This window comes from Podarcis muralis, chromosome 11 (genome assembly GCF_964188315.1).
Source record: "Podarcis muralis chromosome 11, rPodMur119.hap1.1, whole genome shotgun sequence".
In the NCBI taxonomy this organism is placed as follows: Eukaryota; Metazoa; Chordata; class Lepidosauria; order Squamata; family Lacertidae; genus Podarcis; species Podarcis muralis.
In genome coordinates, this window is record NC_135665.1 from 57,040,340 (window position 1) to 57,061,122 (window position 20,783).

Below are 20,783 nucleotides of genomic sequence, written 5' to 3' on the forward strand. Positions count from 1 at the left end.
CAGAATGTGCCATGCTGCCATTTCCGATGCTGGACTTGCGTCTCGGTCTCCTCCTCCTCCTCCCGTTTTACAAAGGTGTGCTATCCAGATCCGAGCACGGCCCTTTGACACGGGTTTGCTGCCTCCACCGCAAGGGCAGGAGAGTCTTTGCTGACCCTGGACGGACGAGGGTTAAAGCTGGATCACCCTGCTGAGGAGGAAAAGCACCTGCCCCACCCTTTAGGACTCATGCAAATCTGTCAGCCACTGAGGGTGGGAGCTGACAGCTGGGGCCCATCCAGGAATTCGCCCTTTCATGGGGAAGGGCTCGGGGCCTGGGCGAGGCCCTGTTCTCAGGGCGGGTGTTGGCTGGAGAGCTGCTTGCGGTGCCCTTCCCTGCCTGCCAAGTGCCAAGCAGGGCGGAGGGCGAGATGGGCTGTGCAGAGAGAGGAGGCTGTTTGGCAGCTTCCGGCTGCAAACATCTTCTGACCAGCTAAAGACATTTCCCAGAACAGACGGTCGTGGTGAAGCCAGTTTGGCTCGTGCATCTAGGGGCCCCACCAGACAAGCTGTTTATTGAGCTCTTGTCCTGGTTTGCTCCCACAAAGCTTTTCTGGAGGTTAGATTATAGCCAGCCTTTGGCTGTGTACGCACTATGCCTTTAAAGCACATTCAGTGCACTCCACCCCCACAATAATTCTGGTTTAGCCCTTGCACAGTTATGATTCCCAGCAACCCTCAACAAATTATGGTGCCCAGAATTCTTGCCCTGGAAAATGTGCTTCAGTTGTCCTTCAAGCGTACAGTGGTACCTCGGGTTAAGAACTTAATTCGTTCTGGAGGTATTGGCAGTAAAAGCAGGTGCGCTGTGATTTTTCCGAGGTGCTGCTTGCTCCAACAGACCCAGAGAACAAAATTATTGCTGGGCATGTTAATCTTTGGTTCCTCCCATGCCATTGTTACAACCTGACAACAACTGGTACAGAGGCAACTGGTACCTTAGAGCCAGTGTGGTGTAGTGGTTAAGAGCGGTGGACTCGTAATCTGGTGAACCGGGTTCGCTTCCCCGCTCCTCCACATGCAGCTGCTGGGTGACCTTGGGCCAGTCACACTTCTCTGAAGTCTCTCAGCCCCACTCACCTCACAGAGTGTTTGTTGTGGGGGAGGAAGGGAAAGGAGATTGTTAGCCACTTTGAGACTCCTTTGGGTAGTGATAAAGCGGGATATCAATTCCAAACTCTTCTTCTTCTAAGACATGGCATGGAAGAAGAGCGAAGAGAGACAGACATGGCAGGAGTCAGTGAATTTTTCACCACTCACCTTTCTTGTGAATCTGACTCAAAAACTGGACCAGCTACTAGCAGTTCAAATGCTGGATCTGCAACCTGCATTGGCCCTCTTTCGTGTCTCAGGGGGCCTGTTGGTTGGGTTTTTTAGCGCAGCTGCACGTATGTTTATACAGTGGTACCTCGGGTTAAGAACTTAATTCGTTCTGGAGGTCCGTTCTTAACCTGAAACTGTTCTTAACCTGAAGACCACTTTAGCTAATGGGGCCTCCTGCTGCCACTGCACTGCGCCGCCGGAGCATGATTTCTGTAAGCAAAGTTCTTAACCTGAAGCACTATTTCTGGGTTAGCGGAGTCTGTAACCTGAAGCGTATGTAACCTGAAGCGTATGTAACCCGAGGTACCACTGTATTAGTTTATACAACCACCCTTTGCCGTATGGAAATAAAACCTGCAGGTATTTTTTTTTTAAAAAGGAACAGCTGCAAAAGTGCTCCAGGGGTTGTAGGCTGCTGGATGGAGAAGGTCTAAAAAACTGCAGAATAGGGTGGTATGTCCCCCTCCTCGCTCTTTCCCCTCCAGCGCTCACACTGGGAGAGAAATGGTTCTGTTTTGGATTGGACATGCTCAGGGCGTTTTGATCCAGCTCTTTGCTCCAAGGGTGCTTGTAAAACTGGGTGGAGCAGGGTGAGCGTCAGAAAGTTGTTTCGGCACCGCAATAAAGCCACAGTGTCCTTTTATTCAAAGCTGCCCTTGAGCCTCAGCTATTAGATGATGCACATTTCCTAGCAGGCACCTCCTGGAGGAGTTGGTGGGCTAGTTCAGACAAATGATAAACCATAGTTCAGGATTACAGGAAGAAGCGAGCTTTGGGGAAGGGCAGCGGCTCAGTCGCAGAGCATCTGGTTTGCTTCCAGGTGATCCCAGGGTTCATTCTGCAGCATCTCCAAGTCAGGGTGGGACAGATCTCTGTCTGAAACGCTGGAGAGCTGCTGCCAATCAGTGCTGCCAGTACTGGGCTAGATGGACCGATGGTCTGATGTGGCATAAGGCAGATTCTTATCTTCCTGATAACCTCAGTAACTCAGAGAAGTAAAAAGACATTCCTTCTCTCTTCAGTTCAGCTGTGAGGTAGGGCTGGGCGATGACTAGTTTCCAACAACACTAGTCATCAGCTATACATTGCGATATACTGATGTATCATGATGTCTTAAGGAAGGATGGAGCCATATAGAGACACAGGCTGGCTTCCCGGTTTTCCCCTACGTTGTGGTTTTTGCAGAGTACACACTCATACATCATGAATCGCAATATGGTGCCAGGTCAAAAATTATGAAACCCATATCGTGATATGGACTTGAAACCAGTTTTGGATGATATATCACCCAGCCCTACTGTGAGTTGGAATTCAGAAGCTCTTGCATCTTTTTTTTTTGCTTAAGCACAGCTTGCCATGGTGTCTGAACTTGTAGTTAAACCTGGACTGCCTCGCTCTGGTCTTGTGGAGCGAGGGAGGTTGGTTCTTGTAGGACCAAGGAGAGCTCCTTGTGAGCCACTTTCTCCAAGGCGAACCAAGGCTTCCTCTGTGGGCACAGTCTCTTATAGGGAGTCTGCTGGCCTGAAGATGGATATTCTCTATGTTCTCCCATCTTGTTCACTCCCCAGGTAGTTGTTGTGTGAGAGATGCTTGGCAAGAGATGGACATTCTCCATGTTCTCCCATCTGGTTCACTCCCTAGGTGGTTGTTGTGCGAGAGATGCATGGTTCCTCAAGCTCAAGGGAAGATACTCATGGGGGTCATGGTTCCAGTTCCACAAGTCCTGGTGCAGTTGGACTGCTGCTTGCTATCACCAGGTTCATTGGCCCCCGATTACCAGTTCAGGAAATACAAATCAAGAGATTGTAACAGATGCAGCTGGGTTTTGATGGCCGGCAGTGTTATAGTTAATGATTATTTGTTGTCACCAGTGTGGTGTAGTGGTTAAGAGCGGTGGACTTGTAATCTGGTGAACCAGGTTCGCGTCTCCGTTCCTCCACATGCAGCTGCTGGGTGACCTTGGGCTAGTCATACTTCTCTGAAGTCTCTTAGCCCCACTCACCCCACAGAGTGTTTGTTGTGGGGGAGGAAGGGAAAGGAGATTGTTAGCTGCTTTGAGACTCCTTTGGGTAGTGATAAAGCAGGATTTCAAATCCAAACTCCTCCTCCTCCTCCTCCTCCTCCTCCTCCTCCTCCTCTTCTTCATCATCTCTCATCCCTTCCCAGTCTTTGAGCAAAACCAGCTGTTAGGACAACTTTCTTTCAAAAGGCACAACCATATATAAAGGTAGTTAGAAGGAGCACACTTAATGTGTGCTATCAAATAATGGCCCAACCAGAATTCGGCAGCGATAGGAAAAGTGAAGCTGGTGGCTGTGGGGAATCCACACCCCACATTTGAGGTATTTTGAGATGTAGATAGCGGCAAGCAATTCCCAGTTACCGGGAGAAATTAAAAACGCAAAGTTATAGCTACTGATAAAGCAGTCACTCGTCTGGATTAGGGCTCGTTCGGCGAAAATTCGTTATCAGCACACAGAAATAGAAGGAGAGAAGGGTGGAGGCAGGAAAAGAAGGAGGAGACGGCTATCTGACGGAACAAAACCGAGCACAAAAGGTTTTATCTGTCGTTTGTTCAAATGAATAGATTTCTTTTCGAAAGGAGGGGGAATGAATTGGTGGAAAATCTGTATATCTGCCCCGTCATTTTATTATACAAACAAGTGCGCAGCTCTCCAAAAAGAAGATCAGTCAGTTTTCAAATAATGAATGTAGAGACTTAAAAGAAAAAGGAAGAAAACCTGCATCTGGATCTGGAGGGTGGGTGGGGGAGAAACACAGCGATAGTCTTGTGGTGAATATAAGTTTTTGTTCCTCAAGTCGATGGGGAGAAATTAGACCGGCCGTAGAGCAATTTGAATTAGACAGCTACGTAGGATCCTGAGGTGTGTGTGTCCCCCCCCCCTTTCTCCAATCTGCTCCTCCCAGCTGGAAAGGGTTGATTGATGTTCTTGGGGTTTCTCAGAGTCCATCCTGTTGATAGTATGAGTAAAAACGACAGTGTCCTTCAGAAGAAGGATGACCAACTTCTTCAGCCTGGGATGGAGGAGGGTGGGGGAGATTATTCTCAGTCAAGCTGCTTGGGAATGAGACTCCGAAGAGCCCTGCTGGATCAGGCCCATCATCCATCTAGTCCAGCATCCTCTGTTTAAGAGGGGCTACCCAGATGCCACGGGTCTCAGGTGCTCAGCGGTGGAACACTGACTTTGCATGCAGAATGTCTCCTGTGTTCAGTCTCCTGCATCTCAAATTAAACAAATGGAGTAGTAGGCTGTTGAAAAGACACAGATTCTAGATAATGGGTAGGCAAACTAAGGCCTGGGGGCTGGATCCGGCCCAATCACCTTCTAAATCCAGCCCATGGACGGTCCGGGAATCAGTGTGTTTTTACATGAGTAGAATGTGTCCTTTTATCTAAAATGCATCTCTGGGTTATTTGTGGGGCATAGGAATTCATTCATTTTTTCTTCTTCAAAACATAGTCCGGCCCCCCACAAGGTCTGAGGGACAGTGGACCGGCCCCCTGCTGAAAAAGTTTGCTGACCACTGCTCTAGATCACTAGCGGGCTTTTTCTGGGCAGGAGGGCACATTTGCAAGCTGGAGAAACTGTCACGGACACCACTCACTCACTCACTCACTCACTCACTCACTCACTCACTCACTGACTACAATAGAAATCTTCTTTCAGAGCTAACTTCAGCAGTGGGAGGGGACCCTGTAGTCACATATGTATTTGTGGGTGTTGCATTGTCGGCCCTGCCCTAGACAGCCAGTAGGTGCCAAGGGCGCTTCCCAGCCAAAGGAATGCACCCAGCAGAGAGTTAACTCTTTACTATCAAAGATAACACAGTCGCTTCTGCAGCTCTAGATACCCCCACACACCTGTCTAGCATCTAGGCAGCTGCTCCCAGGTCTGTGCTCTATGGAGCAGTTGCAGCAACAGGGGACCACTTCCCCTCCACCAGTTTATGGGCTGCACACTCGCAAGCAGAGACTACACCTGCATGGAAACTTCCTTTGCTCATCCCTTTTCAGTCCCCTCCTGTGTCACAGTCTGGTTCATGGGCAATCAAAGTCCCAGCTGGGGACGTCGGGACCAGGGGCAAGAGGGTGGGAGCAGGAACGGGAGTCCAGAAGCCAGGAGTCAGAAAGCCAAGAGTCTGAGGGTCAGAGAGCCAGGAGTCACAAAGTCAGGGGTCCAAGGATCAAGAAGCAAGGAGCCACGGAGTCAGGGGTCCGAGGATCAAGAAGCAAGGAGCCATGAAGTCAGGGGTCCAAGGATCAAGAAGCGAGGAGTGATGAAGTCAGGGGTCCGAGGATCAAGAAGCAAGGAGTGACGAAGTCAAACGCAGCAAGGCAGGGAACATGTTGCTGTGGCAAAGAGCCAAAGGGAAATGCTGACCTTATATCCCTTCCCGGTTCTTGCCACCAGGTGCTGTGAGTTACCAATCAGCCTCACCTGTGTGGCCGTGCCTTGCCTCTTCAGAACAAACTTAGGAAGGCCCCAGTCCTGCAGAGTCCTATTGGTCACAGGACCTGGCTCCTGCACACACACCTGGCATCCTGGTTCTGGGAGACATTGGTGCAGGAGAGGGTGGGGAATCACTTGCCTGATCTGCCTGCCTCTTCCTTCTCTTCTTCTGGCTCATCCTGTGCCCCACACCCTCCAGCTCTGAAGTTTCCCCTGCGTCCTGGCTGGTACAATTCCCCACAAATCACTGGCCCCCTCTCCTAAGTCAGACTCCAGCCCCTCTTTCCCCCGTGCACAATTGTCAGCGTCCTAACAGTCCCTGACAGAAGGAGTAGGAAGATGCCAAGTTAGACCTTTGGTCCATCTAGTTCTGCAATGTCTACCTTGACTGGCAGCTGATCTCCAGGGTTTCAGACAGGGAGTCTCTCCCAGGCTGGACCACTGAGCTACCTTCCTTCCTAGTCAGATTGACGAATAGTCTGACCTGGTGTAAGACAGCTTCTTACATCCAGTGTTCCCATCTCCAACAGATGATGTTCACAGGCACATAGAGAAGCCCTGTAATCTGAGTGAAATAGGACAGTCAGGCAGGAGGAGCATCAAACATCTCCTCCTCCTCTTGTTTTCTCAAGATTGTATTGCTAGTCCAGCAGCCTCCAAATCTCAATTTTTAATACGATACAGTACTATAATCTTTATTGCCATTGTCCCAAACAGAACAACAAAATTGAAAAAATCTACATCAGACATTCAAAAACCCACAAGCCTGCTATCCCAGCTATCCCAGCCTGGTTAACCCCCTAAAAACTCTGATACCCCATAATTGAATACAATATACTCACATAAAGACTACCTTAAAGGTAAAGGTAAAGGGACTCCTGACCATTAGGTCCAGTTGTGACCGACGCTGGGGTTGCGGCGCTCATCTCGCTTTATTGGCCGAGGGAGCTGGCGTACAGCTTCCGGGTCATGTGGCCAGCATGACTAAGCCGCTTCTGGTGAACCAGAGCAGTGCATGGAAACACCGTTTACCTTCCTGCTGGAGTGGTACCTATTTATCTACTTGCACTATGACATGCTTTCGAACTGCTAGGTTGGCAGGAGCAGGGATTGAGCAACGGGAGCTCACCCCGTCGCGGGGATTCAACCCACCGACCTTCTGATCAGCAAGCGCTAAGCTCAGTGGTTTAACCCACAGCGCCACCCGCGTCCCTAAAGACTACCTTACACTGCGTTTAAAACCAAAATCGCATTTGGATAGAAACTGTTTCTCAGGCGGCTAGTCCTAGTCTTTATAACCCTGTACCTTCTTCCAGAAGGCAGAAGCTGAAAGAGAACATTTCCGGGGTGCGCACTATCCTGCGCTATCTCTGCAGCCTTCTTATGGCACCTGGAAGCATAGATTTGATCCAAGGTGGGAAGAGTGCGCCCAAGAGTGCATTGTTTATTCCCTGACTGTGCAGCTCTCAAACCACACACACAGACCATAAGTTAATACACTCTCCACAGTACAATGGTAAAATGCCATCAACAGGTCCTTTGAGAGATTGTTTTTCCGGAGGATTCTCAGAAAATATAACCTCTGCTGTGCTCTCTTCACCAGGTCTTTGCTGTTTTCTCCCCAGGTTAGGTCATCTCTCAACTCCATTCCCAGAAATCGAAACACCAAGACCTGTTCCACACACTTCCCCTCAATAATCAATATCGGAACATAGGAAGGCGCTGAATCAGACGATTGGCTCATCTGCTTTGGTATTGTCTGCACAGTTTCTCCCCGGGATTTCAGCCGGGGTCCTTTTCAGCCCTATCTGGAGATGCCAGAGATTTAACTCGGGACCTTGTGCATGCAAAGCAAGTGGTCTTCCACTAAGCTACAGCCCTTCCCCATAATAAGCTCTGCAGCTCTTTATCAACCAGCTGGTTGGAGAGCAGCTAAAATGGAGATTTCAGGGCAAGTGGGCGAGGCTCCTGGGATCCCATAGCCATGAGCCTGCAGGTAATGTTGAGGCTTGGCATGTCGTGAATAGCAGTGGTTCTTCCACACACAGCCCAGGTGTGAGGTTGCAGGTAAGTGTCTTGAACTTGCTGCAAGGGTGTAAACGTTATCAGCAAATCTGTGGCTTATTAATGAATGATGAAAGCTTTCTTTGCGCAATAATACTTTTTGCACACGCGGCGCATGATGGTGATTCAGATCTGCATTTGTGCGGCTGGCTCTGCTTCAGAATGGGAATGGGATGGAGGTTAACTCATGCAGATGGCGATTTCTGTGTTGTCAAAATGGCATTTCTGCCTCTGATTCTGGACTTCTCTCCGCCGCAAACTCCCCCAGCTCATGAATGAACTGTGATATTAATGCTGTATTCTTAGTTTTAGATTTTGATTTATGTGGAAATTGCTTCCCATGTGGTTGTGTATTTTTTTTGTTATGTACGGAAGTTCTCACCCTGGGCCAGCAGGGGGATACTGTAGATAGTTATGCAAATAAGGGATCGAAAGTGACGTTCAGTGATTGGATAGTTTTAGAAAGTTGCTACAGTTACGTTGTACTGGAGCTCTATATAAGCAGGCTGACTGAACCCTTCAGTTCAGTTCTGTCCTGGCCTGTGAATAAACAAGAGTTGTTTGAAGAATCGCTGTGTCGTATGATATGTTCACCCACAACTTAACATTTTTGGATATGGTTTATTTATCGTTTATGACTTTTGTAGTTATGTAAATCTTGTCATGCTGTAAGACGCCTTGAGCATTGTTTTTTTAACTGTGGAAAGGCGGCATACAAATAAAAAATGAAAATGAAGCCCTGTTATTCCTTCAGCTTCCCTCACCTCTTCCTCCAGCCTTTTCCCTCTGACTACTCACTGTCGTCTCACCACCACTTCCTGGGCTCTGAGCCTTCTTCCCTTGGTGGTTCCCTAACTGGTTCCTTGCTACGAGAAGCCAAGTTACAGGGAACCAGGCAGAGGGCCTTCTCAGTGGTGGCACCTGCCCTGTGGAACACCCTCCCACCAGATGTCAAAGAGAACAACAACTACCAGACTTTTAGAAGACATCTGAAGGCAGCCCTGTTTAGGGAAGCTTCTAATGTTTAATAGGTTATTGTATTTTAGTGTTTTGTTGGAAGCCGGCCACAGTGGCTGGGGAAACCCAGCCAGATGGGCGGGGTATAAACAATAAATTATTATTATTATTATTATTATTATTACTCCCACCATTCCTCTGCGTCCAACCAGTCCACAATATCAGCATTTGAGGACACATTCCAGCCAGGCCGACACACCAAAAGAGGGTGCAAAGGAAAGCTGGTGAAGGTCATGTCCTGGAGAGAGAGAGAGAGGATTGGTTTGGGGATGGCTGGCGGATAGTGTGGGGAGAATCTCCCTGGCCAAATAGAGAGACCTGAGCTTTCTCACCCCTTGTAGGGAATCAGGACTTCCTGTAAGACCGCTTTTTGAGCTGGCTGCGCGAAGCATTCCCCTTTCCCTTCTTGTTGATGGCTTGCTGGTGTTTATCAGCTTTGTGGCCAGGGACCAAACCATTAGCTTTGAGCGCAGCCGTTGCACATCAGCCTAATGATCTCGGCTGGCGCGGCAACGAAGGAGAAGCGACAGGCTAAAGGGCAGGAGGTCGGATGCTGTTAAGGGTCTCCGCAGCAGAAGGAATCGTTAGCAGCTTTGGGGAAGGGAGAGCGGGGCGGCGGATGGCGCTTGTTGCTGACCTTAGTGCAAGCCTGTGCCTGCGCTCTGAATTAAAGGATATTGACGAGCGGTCTGCAAACTGTCGCGTGCCTTGCCCGGCACAGTTTGCCTCCTGGGATTGTCGGCTGCATCTCGATTTCCTTATTAGTGGTGGTTTTTTTTAACAGCACTTCTTCCTAAAGGGGTGCACCTGTCATGGGGGGGAGATGGTTTTGGAAATACAGCAACTGCAAAGCAGTGGGGGCACGCGTTAAAAAACAATTATTTTTGCAGCCACAGCAGAGAAAAGGGAGATAAATATCTGCATCTGGTACTCACCATGAAAACATTCTGTCGGTCCTGGCTTAACACAGGCAGTCCATTAACACAGGCAGTCCATATGTTCAAATGGATATTTGAAAAAGGCTGCCAATTACATCCTGTCCGTTCCAACGCAGAAAGGGGTGTTCAGACCACAGAGGAATGGATAGTGGCTGTTCACCCTTTCTAGCCATGCAGGATGAATCCCTTTGCAACCGTCGAGGCTTGAAGGGTCCATGCTCATTGCCTATCTGCCAGGAATGAAATTTCAAGTGTGCGTGGACACCTGCAAATATAAAGGATTATGCTTTTTTCTGTTTCTTTCCTGTTATTTCTGCTTGAGTCAACTCTAACGAGAGAACCAGCTTCTTAGTAAAAGGAGCCAAAGTGGGGAATGATTGACATTTCCCAACAGTATTCACTGCGATTGTGCAGCATTCCCCAACCTGAGGGCCTTCAGTTGTTTTGGACCATAAGCTCTGCCAGCTGCAACCAGAATCACAACCCAAAGACAGGTGCCTTGCTCTGAGAAGCCTGTACAATCTAACACAGCGAAGGCAGTAAAGCATAGTGGGACACGGGTGGCGCTGTGGGTTAAACCACAGAGCCTAGGACTTGCCGATCAGAAGGTCGGCGGTTCGAATCTCCGTGATGGGGTGAGCTCCCATTGCTCGGTCCCAGCTCCTGCCAACCTAGCAGTTCGAAAGCACGTCAAAGTGCAAGTAGATAAATAGGTACCGCTCCGGTGGGAAGGTAAACGGTGTTTCCGTGCACTGCTTTGGTTCGCCAGAAGCGGCTTAGTCATGCTGGCCACATGACCCGGAAGCTGTACGCCGGCTCCCTCGGCCAATAAAGTGAGATGAGTGCCGCAATCCCAGAGTCGGCCACGACTGGACCTAACGGTCAGTGGTCCCTTTACCTTTACCTTTATGCTTCCCTTTATCAAAAGGGCAGTTCATAAGATAAAAATACAAGACAAAAGCACAAATAAATAGCTAAGACAGAAACAACAAAACAATAGCGCCCCCTTCCCACAAATACATTTAAAAGGCTGTACAGTGGTACCTCGGGTTACAGACACTTCAGGTTACAGACGCTTCAGGTTACAGACTCCGCTAACCCAGAAATAGTACCTCGGGTTAAGAACTTTGCTTCAGGATGAGAACAGAAATCGCGCGGCGGCAGCAGCAGGAGGCCCCATTAGCTAAAGTGGTACCTCAGGTTAAGAACAGCTTCAGGTTAAGAACAGACCTCCAGAACGAATTAAGTTCTTAACCCGAGGTACCACTGTATAATATTAATCAGCCAAAGGCCTGGTTGAAGAGGAATGTTTTTGCCTGGTGTCTAAAGATATGTAATGAAGGCACCAGGCGAACCTCCCTGGGGAGAGCATTTCACAAGTGAGGAGCCACTGCAGAAAAGGCCCCGTCCCCATGTTGCCATACTCCAGACCTCATGTGGAAGAGGCACATGAAGGAGGGCCTCAAATGATGAACACAGAGTCTGGGTTGGTTTTGATGGGGAGAGGCGGTCCTTGAGGCATTGTGGTCCTGAGCCGTTTAAGGCTTTATAGGTCAAAACCAGAACTTTGAACTGGGCCCAGAAGCTAATTGCCAGCCAGTGCAGTTGGGCCAGGATCAAACCGTCTTGTCCCAATGATCAATATGGCCCAAGCTGGGAAAAGCTGTGACTCTTAGCTTGTGATTCCAAAATGCACCTACAATAGCCATTTCCCCTGTTTATAAAAATTAGCTGGGGGTGGGGGCTGCCTATCTAGATTGGGACTGTGGTAGAGGAAGGTTACCCCCCCCCCCTGTACAATTTCCCTGCCAAGTGTCAACTTGTCATTGGGGGAGGGGAACAGGTGCTACCATATTCTACAGCAGCCTTCCTCAATTTGGCCCCTTCCAGAGATTTTGGACCGATGGAAATTGTAGTCCAAACATTTGGAGGGGGCACCAGGTTGGGGGAGGCTGTCCCCTTCTCAAGGCTATGGTGCTCAGAAACCTCTGCTAGTTTGAAATAAGGGCGTCTACCACTTAACCTGTGTGAACAAGGACATGATCATTACCTGCAATATTCTTCTTTTTGAACTTTCTTCCTTTAGGAAGCGATCAGAGTATCACGGGTGGAAATGCCTCTCTGAAGTTTGACACAGAGGCGAGACAAACAGTGAGTATATAGCAAATTCCTCTTTTACTCCCATCAATGAGCTAGTTAACGTTGGCTGCTTCTGAGAAATAAGAGTCAAGGCTATTGACTTAAGGGCACACGCTTATTTCCAAAGAAAGTTAAAGTAAGTGGGATTTACCTCTGAGCAGACATGCTCAAGAAGGAAAGAGCTGCAAAGAATATTTTATTTTTGTTGCTTTTTAAAAGAAACATTGACAATAAAGCCAGTCACCTGTACACAAACAATACAACTTGCGTTCCCTTTCTAGTATGTTATGGGAAGAAGCAAATTAAGCAGAAATAGGGGAAACTGTTAGGTTTCTGTTATGCCACTGTGCAGTGCTTGGAGTCACAAGACTCTGTTTACATTCCAGACTGTTGGAAGTCTCACGGGAAATGGGAGATGGATGTTGATGTTACTGGTTTCCTGTTTCTTTGTTCCAGTTGGTTTTCTGTCTTTCACAGAGAGCAGATGTATATTCTTTTTCTGTCCTGCGTAGTTAGAAATAAAACGTAGCAATGTAGCTCATATTTTGACTCCTTCTGCTGTCCGGTTACTCTGCAGAATGGGGGAATGTGCCTGAAGCCTCATCAAAGGCTTAGGTCATTAATCACCGTCGGAGGAGCAGCTTGGTCGAACGGAGTTGCGACAAAAACAAGGCATCAGGCTGGACTTTGGTAATATGGCACCCTGAGCGGGGCCAACATTCGCCCCCCTCCCAAATAGAACTTCTTTAATTATGGATTTTCTCAGTTTGGCGCCTCCTCGGCTCAGCACTTCTTTCTAGCACCTCTTCCAGCCAAGATGGTGCCAAGCATCTTGCTCTGCTTTCCTTTGGACCACATCAGCGAGACGAGAGGGGGGCTGTGATAGGAATTTTGAGGTCTTAGATATCTGTTAAATGTTCATAAGTGTACCAACCTAGCACGTGCATAGATCAGCACAGGAAGACCCACCTGAAACCATTTTGATTCCCAAACTGAGCAAATGTTTTCTCTGCAAGGTCAAAGGAAAATGGAAAAGCCTCCCCATTGTCTTTTCCTCCACAAATCCTATCTTAAGGGCACATTTAAGATATGAATAGGGAGTGAGGCTGTGACCTGGCTCAGGAACTAAGTATTTATCATTACAAAAGACTGGCCAGACTTCCCAGGCAATCCAATCAAGTGACCATTAAACAGGTAACCTGGCAGACAGGAGGTAAACAAACCACTCAGATTTCTGCTGTAAATCGCCCTTTCTGTGATGTAGGTATGATGTATGGAGGGATGGTCTTGAGCTCCAGGGCAGGGAATGTAAAATGTCTATATAAGGCCTTGTGCGCCATTGTTCTGGGTTCCTCCTCCCTCCTGTGTGTGGGGGGAGCACCCTGTTGCAACAGATCAATAAAGATCAGGCTTACTAGCTGCTTTGCTTCTCAATATTCTCTGGTTGGCCTCTGTTATTTTCTCCTACCAATAGGGAACCTACATAAGGACTCTATATGGGCTCTTGGATACCCCATAAGGGGTGTCTGGCCAGCCCAGGACGTCCCTACACACTGCCCAGACTTGCACCCCAGAGAAGTCACTTTGATGTTGCAGTTTGAGTTCACCCCCTGAGGCACACTCCATTGCCCTTCAAGACAGACGGATGCCAGTAACAACAACAATTTATATCCCACCCATTTTCCGCCATGGAGTCCAAGGCGGTATATATGTGTTCCCAGCACGGTCACCCATCCAGTTACTGACCAGGCCCAGACCTGCTTAGCTTCAGCAAGGTGGTAGCCTCATGTATTGGGTTGCCATACGGACATAGCTGGTATTTAGCCCTCCTAAACAGCGTCCAAGCGGAAATTGCTGATATGTCCAGGAAAATCCGGATGTATGGCAGCCCATGTCGGTAGTGTAGGTTTTGGCAAATTTCATTAAAAATAGCTCAAAAGTTCTCTCTCTTTTTTTTTTTGAAATTTCACTCAACAATTTTGCCAAAAAACCAAAAAAACCCTCAACTTTTGCATCTTTCACTTTTTGAAATATGGCAACCCTACTCATGTACCTTTAGACTGTAAGCTGGAAAAATGAGTGTTATAGCTTGATTTTGCTCAGTGTCCTGCAGTACCCCTAATTTTTGCCCCCCATACTTTAGCCTTTTGCTCTTCCTCTTTCAAAATAACATTCTTTGCCTGCTTTTTAGTGTTGGTTGTGAGCAAGGGAAGAAAGTTTGCTACGGTGGATGCATACACACATACTGTGGTTATAACGATCCCTCCACCCAAAAGCGAAACTCTAATCTATGGCAAAGTGGTTAGAATCGTTATCTAGGCCTGCATAATTCCCCCTTCCATCCGGGAAACTGATAAAACATCAAATTGGTGCTGTTTTCTTATCGGCACATAGAATTTGGAGGATGCAAAGTAATGACCTGTCAGCTTGCTGCCAGCAAGCCAGTTTTGCAACACGCGGGCCTCCCTTAAAATACAGAACAAAATACATAAATGCCCCGATTGCCTTTTTAATAAGGGCTTCTAAGACATCTACCTTAAACAGAGAGAGAGAGACTTGCAACTATATGCATAGCGTGAGTGCAGAGATCGCGCTATAGCTCATTATTTCGGGTATCTTTACCCTGCTGTATTTAGAGTCTGTTGCGTTTAGAGTCAAAAGGTGATGCAAGGTGGGACCCCAATAACAAGGCGACCCACTCGAGGGACTGGAATGAACCTCTTTCAAACCTGGGGACTGACTGCCTAATGGCAGCCAAGCACGGCAGGGTTGTAGCATAAATTGCTTGCTGAGAAACATACTTCCAAGTGCTGTCAGCAACTCAGCCACAGGCAGTCTTGTCATTACGGGGTTCTGCAAAATGCCAGTGTCCCAAACCTGCCAACAGGAGAGTTCAGCATCCTGGGAAGAGGGCGCATTCGGGTGGCTTATTCTCAGATTGCTGGTTCTCTGAATGGAAGCCTCGCTGCACGGTGCTTTAAGCAAGTCTAATGGAGCCCTGCATTGAAGGGGGTTAGACTGGATGACCCTCGGCGCTGTGGATGTTCAGGGATGCAGGAGAGGACATATTGTTTGATTATAGCCTTTCCAACTTGTGTAAACAAGTTCACAATTTAGCAGAGTAACATTCCCCCTTTTAAACTCACAGCGGATGCGTTTGCTCAGGCTCGCGAAAGCCTCTGTAATAACTGTTCTGGTATTTTCCCCTTATTCCCTCATAAAAGATAAGACACGACACAGTCTTCTATAAAAGTATAAAAAGAGTTCTGTTCACAATCAGATCCCAGAAGGCAGACTTAGCTTAGAAAAGTAACATACACCTGGAAACTATCTCATAAGGAGACAGTCCTTCTGTCCTCTCTTGGCTGGAGGCCAAGAGAGCATCTTTGGCTAAGCAGATGTTGCTTCTTCGATACATGTAGTCAAAGAGAGAGAGATGGTTACCCTGTGCTTTTGTCAATACCTGCACAGGTGAGGCCACACCCACCTCTAGTCACATGCAGAGGAAGTCTGTCCCAGCTCATTCCTCCCCATGTGTAAACATGTTCACTCTAGGAATGTTCTACTTGACTGCTCTTGTGTTTCACATCCCACAGGCGCCCCTTCCAACACTGCAGTTCTGTGAGTCGAACCACACCGCACATCTAAAGCCCTAATGGTGCCGGTCATGGCTTCCCCTCAAGAACCCAAGAGCTGCAGTTTGTGAAGGGTGCTGAGAGTTGTTAGCAGACTCCCGTTCCCCTTACAGAGCTACAATTCCCAGAGGCATTTAACGGTCAACCCATCTTCCCAGGCAACTCTGGGAATTGTAACTCAGTTTTGGTGCGCCGAATGTCCGCCATGGGTGGCTTGCTATTCCGCACCTGGGGGGGCACCCTCCACACCATGCCCCCTCTTGGGAACGCACTTGCCCTGGGCAACGCGGACATATGCTCTGCCACTGTTCTTAGGTCTTACTTTCAACAGGAAAGGGGTGTAATTCAGGGTTAGAGTGTTTGCTTTGCACAGAAGGTCCCATCTTCAATTCTTGGCATCTCCAGGTAGGGTTAGGAGGTCCATTGCCTGAAGCTCTGCCAAGAGGGTTGGATTAACCATTAAACAAAACAAGCATGTGCTTAGGGCATAAAGAGGGACGCGGGTGGCGCTGTGGGTTAAACCACTGAGCCTAGGGCTTGCTGATCAGAAGGTCGGTGGTTTGAATCCCCGCAACGGGGTGAGCTCCTGTTGCTCGGTCCCAGCTCCTGCCAACCTAGCAGTTCAAAAGCTCGTCAAAGTGCAAGTAGATAAATAGGTACCGCTCCGGCAGGAAGGTAAACAGTGTTTCCATGCACTGTTCTGGTTCACCAGAAGCAGTTTAGTCATGCTGGCCACATGACCCAGAAGCTGTACGGCTCCCTCGGCCAGTAAATTGAGATGAGCGCTACAACCCCAGACTTGTCCGCAACTAGACCTAATGGTCAGGGGTCCCTTTACCTTTACCTAGGGATAAAGGGAAGGGGGCACTGAAGACATTTTCCATTGCCAGATTTTTAACATTAATGGCTTCAAACTGCTCAGCTGAGTGTTCATTTTCTCAGCTGAAGTGTATTAAGAATCCCAATAGGACAACAGTGCAACAAGGCAGGCTGTGTGCCCCATCTCTACCAAGTATTGAAGCAGATGTGTTACGTAAGATTAGTCTTGAGGATCTGATCAAAGACTTTGCAATGAGAAAAAAGATTTTTCAAATATAAATAAAGTGGAAGTGAAAAGATAAACATTGCTTTCCATCTTACTGTAGGTTTCATTTCATTTTGAAAAAATGAAATTTTATTTTACAGTTTATTATTGTTTCTATTTTGAATTAGATATATATGGGGGCACCAAAATCTTTTAAGTGTTTGGGGCCTCTGAAGGTCTTAATCCAGACCTGTCTGCCAGTCAGTGTCTATCTAGGGCAGCGGTTCTCAACCTGTGCGTCCCCAGATGCGGTTGGACTACAACTCCCATCATCCCTGACCATTGGTCATGCTGTCTAGGAACGATGGGAATTGTAGTCCAACAACATCTGGGGACCCACAGGTTGAGAAACACTGATCTAGGGTTTTCTAAACTTGGGTCTCGGGCTGTTCTTGGACTACAATTCCCATCATCCCTGACCATCGGTCCTGCTAGCTAGGGAAGAAGGGAGTTGTAGTCCAAAAACAGCTGGAGACTTAAGTTTGGGAAACCTTGCTGTAGACAGTACTGTGCTAAATGGACCAATGGTCTGATTCAGTATAAGGAAGTCCATATGGCTCATGGTTCTTGGGGAAGCTGTGCCTGATTTTCCTACACGTAGAAGCTCCCGCTCCTACCCTAAGTCTTCTGGATTCCATCTGAGGGATGCGTTCATAAAAGTTCCCTTTTCTATAGCGCACCTCCTCCTGAAAGGAAAGGTCTGCTGAACTTCTGGGGATAATAGCAGGACCACTGTTGAGTTGTAGGCATCTGACAAGGCTCTCATGGAGCGGATGCGAAGCAGGGCGCGATAATGGGTAGTTTGCAACATCGCTAACAAAGAGAGAGGGTGTCTTTTCAAAAGGAAATGAATCTAGGTTGGCCTGGCTTCCAGCTGTGCTCCACTCCAGCCCTCCCGTCCTCAAGCACCCCAAAGAGAGAAAGAGATTGAGCTGAAGAAGGGGTCACTTCTTAGCGCAGACACCCCTTCCTGGGCCAGCCGTCTCTGCATCCAATTTCATTGGTTTTCCATGGCTGGGGGGAGGGAGGGGGCTGTAGATAATGTCCTCCTGTTAATAGAGAGCCGTGAGCATTTACACTTCTGTATTGATACGAGCGGCTGTTTCATCCTTGCACGTCTGAGATTTCAGCCCTTTCAGACTCAAGGCAGGTCACGGTTTCGACGCCATTGAATGCATTGTGCAGAAGAGAACGGAATTCATTCGATATGAAAGCGTTGGCTTCCCCCCCCCTCCAGCCCCCAGCTTAAAAAAAAAAGAGAGTGGGGGAGTCTTCTTCCTTCTTCAGGTGCTGGGCTTTCAAGTCGCACAATGCATCAAAGATCCTACGTGCAGGCTTTGAAAAGGGCAGAAGGCGCTCGCTAATATTTGGACGAAATGAATAATCAGTATCCCGAGACCCCGGCAACTAATTTGGAAGTTCTCGACGCGCCTCCTGGCAGAATCGCTCCCCTGGAACCCGGAGGCGCAGCTAACGAAACGTTTCAAAAATGCCGCTTGGAGACCAACTTTCTGGCCTCCGCGTGCCCCCTGTCAGAATTGTTCCATGGTTAAGAGCCGCTTGTGAAAAGATGAAACGCTGTCCATCCTGGAAAAAAGCACGCTTCAAAGAAAGCCCAGGAGCCAGCGAGGGTTTTCCCCCCTTTCCTCCCCTTTCTTGTGCCTTGGTATTGAAAGCGTTGCTCGCAGGACTTCGTAATGGGGACCTTACAATGCAAAGGAAAATATATTAGCATGGGGGTCCCGTTTGGCAGCGTTGTATTATGCGGAGGGGGTCCAGAAAGATGAAATCTCTCGCTGCTGCGGCTTTTGCTTTAAAAAAGAAAATTATTTTATTTTTTAAAAAAAGTTGTTTCATTGCATCTTTAGACACAGGCCTGGTTGCTCTACAAATAACCTGTTGGTCTTTTACAATGGGAAGAAATGCTTTTTTGCAGAACGCCTGTGGGATCGCTTATTTTCTGGCGGTGTTGTGGCTTGCGTTAAAAAGCTGAAGCAAGCCGTCTCCTCTTCTTAATTAAGCTAGGGGATAAATTAGGCAGGATGAGAGGATGTAGGCACCACCCCTGTGGTTAATTGCCATTTTCTCACCACTTGCGGAACCAACCCCTTAGAGCTCATTTGGATCATAGAATCATAGAATCATAGAGTTGGAATAGACCACAAGGGCCATCGAGTCCAACCCCCTGCCAAGCAGGAAACACCATCAGAGCACTCCTGACATATGGTTGTCAAGCCTCTGCTTAAAGACCTCCAAAGAAGGAGACTCCACCACACTCCTTGGCAGCAAATTCCACTGTCAAACAGCTCTTACTGTCAGGAAGTTCTTCCTAATGTTTAGGTGGAATCTTCTTTCTTGTAGTTTGGATCCATTGCTCCATGTCCGCTTCTCTGGAGCAGCAGAAAACAGTCTTTCTCCCTCCTCTATGTGACATCCTTTTATATATTTGAACATGGCTAGCATATCACCCCTTAACCTCCTCTTCTCCAGGCTAAACATGCCCAGCTCCCTTAGCCGTTCCTCATAAGGCATCGTTTCCAGGCCTTTGACCATTTTGGATGTTATGGTTCTGCTGGAATCTCCAGCCCTGTTGTGGCTTCTGCCTTCCAGTTTAACTATTGTGGGGTTGGGGTCCTCCTCACTGTGTGAGCTTCCCCACCCACGATCCACCTCAATTGTATTTGCTGGTGACACCAAGGAAGCTTTTGAGCTAGATCAAATGAGGGATAAGGTACCTCTGACCTTCCTGGTATTATCACAGCGTGATGAGGTCCACCTGCCCCAAACCCCTCTATGATCAAAAGATTAAGGGCTTGTCCCTCTTGTCCCGTGTCCAGAAAGAACGTCTCTAAGAGCTTTTCTGCTTCTTCCATGCTGCCTAGGCACGGGTGCGAGTGGTTTCACGACCGCCACACAACTATCCCCTGGAAAACATGTTCTTTACTGCTGAATTGGAACAAACAGCAATCTGCAGAAAACCCCATTGCTGTCTGGTCTGATTCAGCATGACAACACAGGTTTTCTCGGGGAGAAGTGGCGAGACAAAGTGGGGATGAGCCCTCAGAGAGTAGGGGTCTTGCTTTATCATGATATTCAGGGAACATATAGAATGGCAATTTATACCGAGTCAGATCACTGTTCCACCTAGCCCAGGGGTCGGCAATTTTTTTTTAGCTGCGGGCCACTCCACTGTCCCTCAGACCTTGTGGCGGGCTGGAGAAGCAGCACGGTGTGGGGGGAGCTGGAAGAAGAGGCGAGGGGGGCAAGTAGTCCTCTTCCCAGTATGTTTCCGAGCACAATTCAAAGTGTTGGTGCTGATCTTTAAAGTCCTAAATGGCCTCTGTCCAGTATACCTGAAGGAGCGTCTCCACCCCCATCGTTCTGCCTGGACACTGAGGTCCAGCTCCGAAGGCCTTCTGGCGGTTCCCTCGCTGTGAGAAGCCAAGTTACAGGGAACCAGGCAGAGGGCCTTCTCGGTAGTGGCACCTGCCCTGTGGAACGCCCTCCCACCAGATGTCAAAGAGAAAAACAACTATCAGACTTTTAGAAGACATCTGAAGGCAGCCCTGTTTAGGGAAGCTTTTAATGTTTGATGGACTACTGAATTTTAATATTTTGTTGGAAGCTGCCCAGAGTGGCTGGGGAAACCTAGCCAGATGGGCGGGGTATAAATAATAAATTATTATTATTATTGTCAGGGAACTGCCATCAGCTCAGAGGCGAGGAAGGGCAGTTGTGTTACAGGGAGCCTCCGAAGATCTTGTGAAGTAGTTCTTCCTATGGCGAGGAGGGAAGCCCCACCTCCAGTGGGGAGGGAGTGCAAGGATCAGAAGATGCTAGGGAGAGCCTCAACACCGAGCCTGAGCAAAGCGGAGGGGAGGCGAGTCCACCTTTGCCAGGGCCCCTTCTGCGCAGTAGTCTTAGGCGCAGAGAGGGGAGGAGAAGGTTGGGGGTCACATGGCTGTTATGCTGGGGGAAGGTATAAGAATCTGCCACTCCCAGATTCTGCTAGCGACTGAGCAGACATGGACTTGCGACACTCTGCACTGTAAATAGTTTGTACAGATAATAA

The 20,783-nt window shown here is 48.3% G+C and overlaps 1 protein-coding gene across 1 annotated transcript in view; it reads left to right on the forward strand.

Moving 5' to 3' along the window:
• The window catches only part of ZBTB7C (zinc finger and BTB domain containing 7C), a 248,341-nt gene that overhangs the window by 83,119 nt on the left and 144,439 nt on the right, over positions 1-20,783 (forward strand). The window contains exon 2 of the mRNA XM_028748782.2: positions 11,940-12,004. The gene's annotated coding sequence lies outside the window, so the exon portion shown is untranslated. The remainder of the gene's footprint in view (positions 1-11,939; positions 12,005-20,783) is intronic.